Source organism: Triturus cristatus, chromosome 3_2 (assembly GCF_964204655.1).
Source record: "Triturus cristatus chromosome 3_2, aTriCri1.1, whole genome shotgun sequence".
Lineage (NCBI taxonomy): Eukaryota > Metazoa > Chordata > Amphibia > Caudata > Salamandridae > Triturus > Triturus cristatus.
The window spans coordinates 662,279,043-662,286,497 of NC_140584.1; positions in this window are offsets into that span (position 1 = coordinate 662,279,043).

Sequence of the window (7,455 nt, forward strand, 5' to 3'; positions counted from 1 at the left end):
CCGGTCCTAGGATGCTTGGTTCCAGTCCAGGGAGGACCTAGCTTGGCAGTTCTGGCTGGACTGTTCCCATGAGGCACAGGGTCAAGACTGATTTGCATATGGTTGAGTTCAAACTGGAATGGCATGGTGAGCAAAAAACGATGGATTTAGGCCCAGATCTCTGTACTGGGGTGAATGTATGACATTGTTCTGCATTCTGTCGATCAACTGTTGTTTTTGCATTTGTCACCCCGAGTGGACGGGTATGCTCAGACGTGAGTCCCGTGCTCTCCATGCCACTGGAATCAAGCTATCCTGACTGAAGAGGGGTGAAACCCCAAAATCGGTCCTAGGATGCTTGGTTCCAGTCCAGGGAGGACCTGGCTTGGCAGTTCGGGCTGGACTGTTCCAATGAGGCACAGGGTCAAGACTGATTTGCATATGGGTGGGTTCAAACTGGAATGGCATGGTGAGCAAAAAAACGATGGATTTAGGCCCAGATCTCTGTACTGGGGTGAATGTATGACATTGTTCTGCATTCTGTCCATCAACTCTTGTTTTTGCATTTGTCACCCCGAATGGGACGGATATGCTCAGACGTGAGTCCTATGCTCTCCATGCCACTGGAATCAAGCTATCCTGGCTGAAGAGGGGTGAAACCCCGAAACCGGTCCGAGGATGCTTGGTTCCAGTCCAGGGAGGACCTGGCTTGGCAGTTCGGGCTGGACTGTTCCCATGAGGCACAGGGTCAAGACTGATTTGCATATGGCTGGGTTCAAACTGGAATGGCATGGTGAGCACAAAAAGGATGGATTTAGGCTCAGATCTCTGTACTGGGGTGAATGTATGACATTGTTGTGCATTCTGTCCATCAACTGTTGTTTTTGCAATCCCCCAAGCAGCACTTCAGCTTAGGGATAGTCTCTCCTCAGTTTCTTCTGGTTCCACTCCTTAGCCAGGTTTCTTCTTGTTTCCCAAAGTGATCTATAGTTCTTGGGTTGGGGTCCCAATATTTATACTAAGTTTTCCTTTGTTCTCTGAAGACCGAGAGGCCTTTGCCTAGTCCAAACCAGTTCTGGTCAGACCTGGAGCACTTTGTTTACATGACTCCCTCAGCCGCGCCCCACTAACGGAGGAGCTGCAGTTGGACGTATCTCGAACGCGCGGACAGCTGAGACAGACGTGGAGGAGGAGGCGGAAGGCGGAGTTGGGCGTTCGGCTGCGTGGTTGGGCTGAGCAAGGCTGCGGCGAGCGGGAGAGCCGGTCTCCTTCCCCTGTCAGGGTATTGGAGGGACGAACTGCTGGGATCTTGGAGAACCTGCGGCGGTAGCAGCAGCGGCACATCGAGAAGCTCCCGGTAAGACGGCGGATCCGGGAGTGCGGCCGAGGGTTGCTGCCATCGAAACTAGGGGTGTTTTTGGGAGCCTCGAGCAGGCTGGCTGACAGGCGCGATGAACCCCTAAGCCATAAGCCTTGGCCCCCCCCGCCCCCCGAGAGTCGCACGGTGAGTTGTTGCCCGACACTGCTGTTAAGACCCTGCCCGGTCCTCCTCAACCCCTCAGTTCCCGCTTCCGATAAGCCCGTTTCCCTTTGCTCCTCTGCGCCTCTGCTCTCATAGCTTTCCTTGCCTATCTCACTCTTTTACTTACCTGCGGCCCGCTCATTCTTCCCTGCTGCTTCCTCCCAATTGCCTGGTTGCAGGGCGTCCGGGGGGCACGGGCAGTTCTATCCAGCTCTGCCCAGCTCTGGGGCTGCTCCCCCTGCTCCTTCCCTCCCTCTGTGAAGCTGCCTAGCAGCCGACGCTCTCACTGACTCTGTGACTACCGACCGGCGATTTCCATTGTCATCCACTGGCATACTCTCCCGGTCTCAATCCCGAGCGGTGTGGCGAGCGGTCGGTCGCGGGCTGGTGGATAAGGGAGGGGTCACATAAATGAGCGGGGGGGTGCTACGAGTGCTACGGGTAAGGTTACAATAAAAACAGGCGCAATCCCACTGAATGCGGCAAAAATAAAGCAATTAAAAAACCTCATTTAACATCAGGCCAGGAAGCTTTTGTAACTCAGACTAATTCTGCAAGACAGTTCAGAACTCAAATTTAGGATAAATCTCACAATATTCATTTGTTGGAGAAAATATCTGAGGAATTATAAGATCATCAGACCTTCAGTATTTTAACAATTTGGAAGAGCGACTTTGGCAGATCTTCGGTGGATCTTCGGGGGATCCCTGGCAAGCCCTAGCAGACCTCTAATAAGTATTCCAATAAGTCATGAGATCTGGGAGAGTCAGGAAAACTGGAATGGCTTCTAAAAGGAGGAAACCTAAACAGATGTCATCCGACGAGGAGCTTGACAAAGTTAGGCATGGCTCCCCAAGGGCTGGTAACGACACAGCGAATGTGGCAAACCCGAGGCCAAATAGCAATGACAATAATAGTCTTGGTCATTACGGCAAGAGTAAGGTTTCATCAAACTCTTCGAAATCTTTGAACTTGTTAGATTATTTTAAAAAAATCCACCAATGGTGAATATTCCTTTACACCCGCAATCGCAACCATTGGAGGCATCTGATTTCGGAGCATTGGATCAAACGGCCGAAATAATCATGTTCTCTCCACAACCCCTACTTTTACAACAGCCATTAATGACCTTGCCTAGCAAAAACCTGGCTCAACTTCCGGAAGTTTTTACCTTTGGATCCACACAAAATGATGCAACCCCAGTTCAGTCAGAGGGGGTAACTTTAAAACAAAACTCGCAATATGATCATCCTTCACAATCAGGTCTATCTCTTTCACCATTGGCTACGTGCAAACAAGAAACAGGCATGCCGCACTCCCTTGCGCCGAGTCCTTCACACAATTCAGGCTTTCTTATAGCCCAAATTTCGAATATAGAATCATCAGCAACCTTGTCATGCCATGATCCTGTTGTACTAAAGGATCCAACAAAAGCACTACACAGCCACGGTATTTTCCCTCAAATCCATGCCCAAAAGACCCACTCTTGTAATAAAAACTCATGATTGGCAGAACTATCTCAAACTATAATTACACCAAAGGATCATCCGGAAGTGCCAAGTCCTCAGCACACTGTACTTACTCCGACAACAGCAACAGTGATACCATCATTACAAACACCTAAAAAAACAGTTCAAGATGACCAGTTTTTGGCAGACTTGTCATTTTTCTTCAAAAAAAACCAAAATTCACCCAAACATACGTCAAATACAAAGCCCAATTTAGAAGACTCTACTAAAATTGGTGTCTTGCCTCAACTTCTTCAAACTTTCCAACAAACAGTTAATGCTTTGAATTACCACTCTGATAAACTGGACGTGCAGATAGACCTTCTGAACACCTTAGCACTGTTTACAGCAGGCATTGATAACAAATTGGACAAACTGAATAATTTAATAATAGGAGCTCAATCCTCTGCAAAGCTTGTCCAGGCTGTTTGTTGCTGTTCCCCAATTATAGACTCCCTCTCATCTCTTCCAGCCTTTCTATCAAAAGTCATAGACGAGGTCAAGCTGCTGAAGAGAAGCGACTCATTAACAACTCTTTGCCCACAATCGCAAATTCTGCCAAATATGTCTCAAAAACAAGCCAATCCTTGGATTTCACCAAATCAAGGCACCGAGCTGAAGGAGGGCACAGTTCCCCCCCTAAAACAGCTAAAGGAGCAGTCACTTTCTGACCGATCCCAAATTGGAACAACGGGCTCTAACTTGACCGAAGCAATGATCAAAAATGCACGATCTCCAAGCGGGGGTACAATCTGCGCAGACCATATTGAGCATGAGTTAGCAGCTAGCCCAGCAACTCAGACAACCTCGATTTTGGAAGTGCAGCCAGTTCCTTTACCACCTTGCAGCAAGAGAGAGCGCAAACGCCAGCGTAAACATAGAAACAAAACAAGGATTAAAACAACAGCTGCCACAACAAATTTTTTTCCTCTCTTTGCAATAGCTCCTAACAAAAAAGCCTCTAGTGAATCCGATGCACCACCACCTTTAACAATCCGAAGTGCAACTGAACAGATAGGGGATCCATTAGAAATTGACATAAATCGGACTCCGGGTAGTAACCAAGTCGCAACCAAGCCAGTTACGGGAACAGAGATTGTCGATCTTAGCTCTGTTAAAGAAAAGCTAAGGGTAAAAATTTACGATTCAAGCCTGTTAGGGCTTACATCTGTGGGAATAGCAATAGAAAATCACAGTTCAGCTAAAGAAAAGCTAAGGGTGAAAAGTAACGATATAAACTTGTCAGAGTCTACAGCAATTGCAATTAATTCCAAACCAGTGCCTGCTATAATTCCATCACGGTCAGACAAGCTAATGACTAAATTAAATTTAACAAAAATAATTTATAATTATAAAACATCTCTACCTATTAAAAGTTAGTCTGTGATGAAGGCCTCCAGACACCACCCTCAACGGGAGCAGGTCTTCGATGCAGGCCCGTCAACTAACAAAACCAACAATTTAATTCAAAGCCCATGTAACAAAAAGGACTCAAAACTTTTCTATATTATACTAGCTCCCGACTATAAATCAAAAGGACGGCAAGATACCCTTAATAGATCCAACATAATCAGACTAGTGGATGGTACCCCGGGGTTCGCAGGTTTGGCGACGGATGATATAGAATTCCTTCCACCAAGAGGCACACAACCATCAGAGGTAACACTGGTAGCATTTAAGTCGGCCTATTGGGCAGGGGTATTTCTGGATCATAAGGCCACCCTGCGGGCCTGGGGTATTTGAGTATACCCATATTCCATCCCAGGGTACCCCCCAGCACTACTAAATCAGCAAATGCCACCTAAAAGAGTTGGAACCGTTCATTCTGTGTCCCACTCCACAACATATTCGATATTAAAAAATGCGTCAGGTCCTGAAGTATGTAATAACTCGTCCTCAAATGTGGCCTCTGCTGACGTTTTACTCCAAGGCTGGAGTTGGCTACCAGCTATCTTATCAACTAAAGGATCAGAATGACCTCAAGGTTCAGAGTCTATTGGTCAAACACTAGAATCTCTGGGAAATATAAGCCCTCTAACATCACCACCAGCAACGGGGCACAACCCGCAAGCAGACTCCACCTTTTTAATTTGCTCCTGGAACATCAGTGGTCTTCAACAGAAAATTATGAACTTTGACACCCACTACTTCATTTGTAAGCATGCAGTAATAGCTCTGCAAGAAACTTGGGCCTCTCAAGGCTGCCCTGTTATCGGCTATATTAACCTATGGAAACCAGCACAGAGGGATAGCCGGTATGGTCATTCAAAAGGTGGCTTGTCACTATACATATCAATTAATCTAAAAGGCCCAATAACACAACTAAAATTGGATGAAGACTGGTTGCTCGGGGCTAAAATCAACTTATGGCGTGAACAACGTTCACTCATTTTCCAAACACCCGCACAAAGAAAGCACATCTGGTTCGACTAACGGAAATTATGAGTGATCTAGCCACGGAGTACCCTAACTCAGACTGCATTGTCACTGGGGATTTTAATACCAATCTATTCCAGGGGCAGCTAACAGAAACTGAGGGGCCCTTTCTATTTCCCTTGAATGAGGCAGAGTCACAAACCAAACCGACAAATCAAGCCTACTGCAGTCTGGGTCACCTCTGTGTGACGCGTTTCTATAGTGCAGGTTACCTGGTCATTAATGGAAGGTCGGTGGGTGATACCCCCCTAATTGGACTTGGACAAATGGAAAGAAACGATCCTATTTGGATTATTCCATTTGCAATTCAGCTTTGCTTCAATGTCTGGTCAGTTTTAGTATACACCCACGAACTGAAAGTGATCATTGGCCCCAGGTCATAGCTCTCGAAACAAAACCAGTGAAGCATAAATCTGCACTCTTAACCAGCAGGGGAATATACTCCGAAAACCTAAAGCGCCTGAGATGGAGCGAAGACATCAGCCCAAAGATCTTACATGTAAGCATGGAGTTTATAAGAAGTGGAATGGACCAGGATGCCTCCCCGATAGCGACATGGTCTATGCTCTGCTCACATTTGATTGACCTTTTCTCAAAAAATCAGCCCTTCCCAAGGAGATCCCTTCCACGCCAGATTGCACTCTCACAACAGTCGAAGGCACTTAAGAAAGCCAGAAACAATGCCTTGTGACTACTGCCAAAAATGCCAGGGACCATCGAATGCTTAAAACAGTATCAGGCAGCCCAAAAATCATTCAGGCTGGCGATCACTAAGGACAAACGGATACATGATAATCAATTCTGGTGTAAATTAGTGTGCGAGAGTAAGAGCCGAAACTCACGAAAATTCTGGGCCCTAATCAATCAGTTCAATTCGAGCCCATTGAGCTTTGGATCTTCCAACATTCAAGAATCTGATTGGGTTGCCTTTTTTACCGATCATCTTAGCTCCCCAGAATGTCTAGGTGCTATAGGAGGCAGCCCCGCAAGAGTGAAAACAACAGACTATAATAAGCAGAGCATCTTGATAGAGCTCTTAGACACCGACAATGAGGATCTTCAGATGTCACAAGAAAGGGTTGCTACTGCTGTGTCAAGAGCAAGATTAGATGGAGCCCCGGGCCCAAACGGCCTGCCACAGAACTTGTTTAAATCTGATGTGGCACTCTGGTCAGGTCCATTGACAAATCTTTTTAACTTTGCTCTGAGAACTGCAACAATTCCAGATTCATGGCGGGGTGCAATAATCCAACCCATTTATAAATCAGGTTCCCGTACCTCTCCCAATAATTATAGACTTATCGCACTGCTGGATATTGAGGCGAAGCATTACGCAGGTCTCCTGTTGGAGGAGCTGAGGCTGAGGACCATAAACTGATACCAATTAATCAACCAGGTTTTATTGCTAACTCTGGGACATCGACCAATTTACTAGCACTGTCAACCATCGTCGACAAAGCACTCTCCACACCTAGAACTGTGTTTTGCTGTTTTGTCGACTTTAAAGCAGCATTTGACAGGGTTCCGAGGGCTGCTTTATGGGCAAAGCTGAGGAAATGGGGGATCCCCGATAAACTATTGGAGGCAATTATACAACTTCACTCCAGAACTTGGGTCAGGGTTAGGCTGGGGTCCGGCATGCATCTCTCCCGGAAAATCTTGACGTCAAGAGGCGTGAAGCAGGGATGTGTGCTGGCCCCCATGCTCTTTAATCTGTTTATAGCGGATCTGTCATCTACATTGGACGGAATTAACAGCCACCCCCCAAAGGTAGGAGGCACTGCCTTAAGTAATCTTTTATACGCCGATGACCTAGTCCTCTTTAGCCTCACCAGGGTCGGCCTTCAAAGACTCCTTGATAAATTGTACATCTATACAACCATGAACCAACTAGAGGTAAATCTAAAGAAAACTCAAGTCGTCCCATTTGGTCGGAAACGGCTTACTACAGGAGGATGGTCTTACAATAACATAAGCCTTTCTGTAGGACACTCGTATAAGTACCTAGGT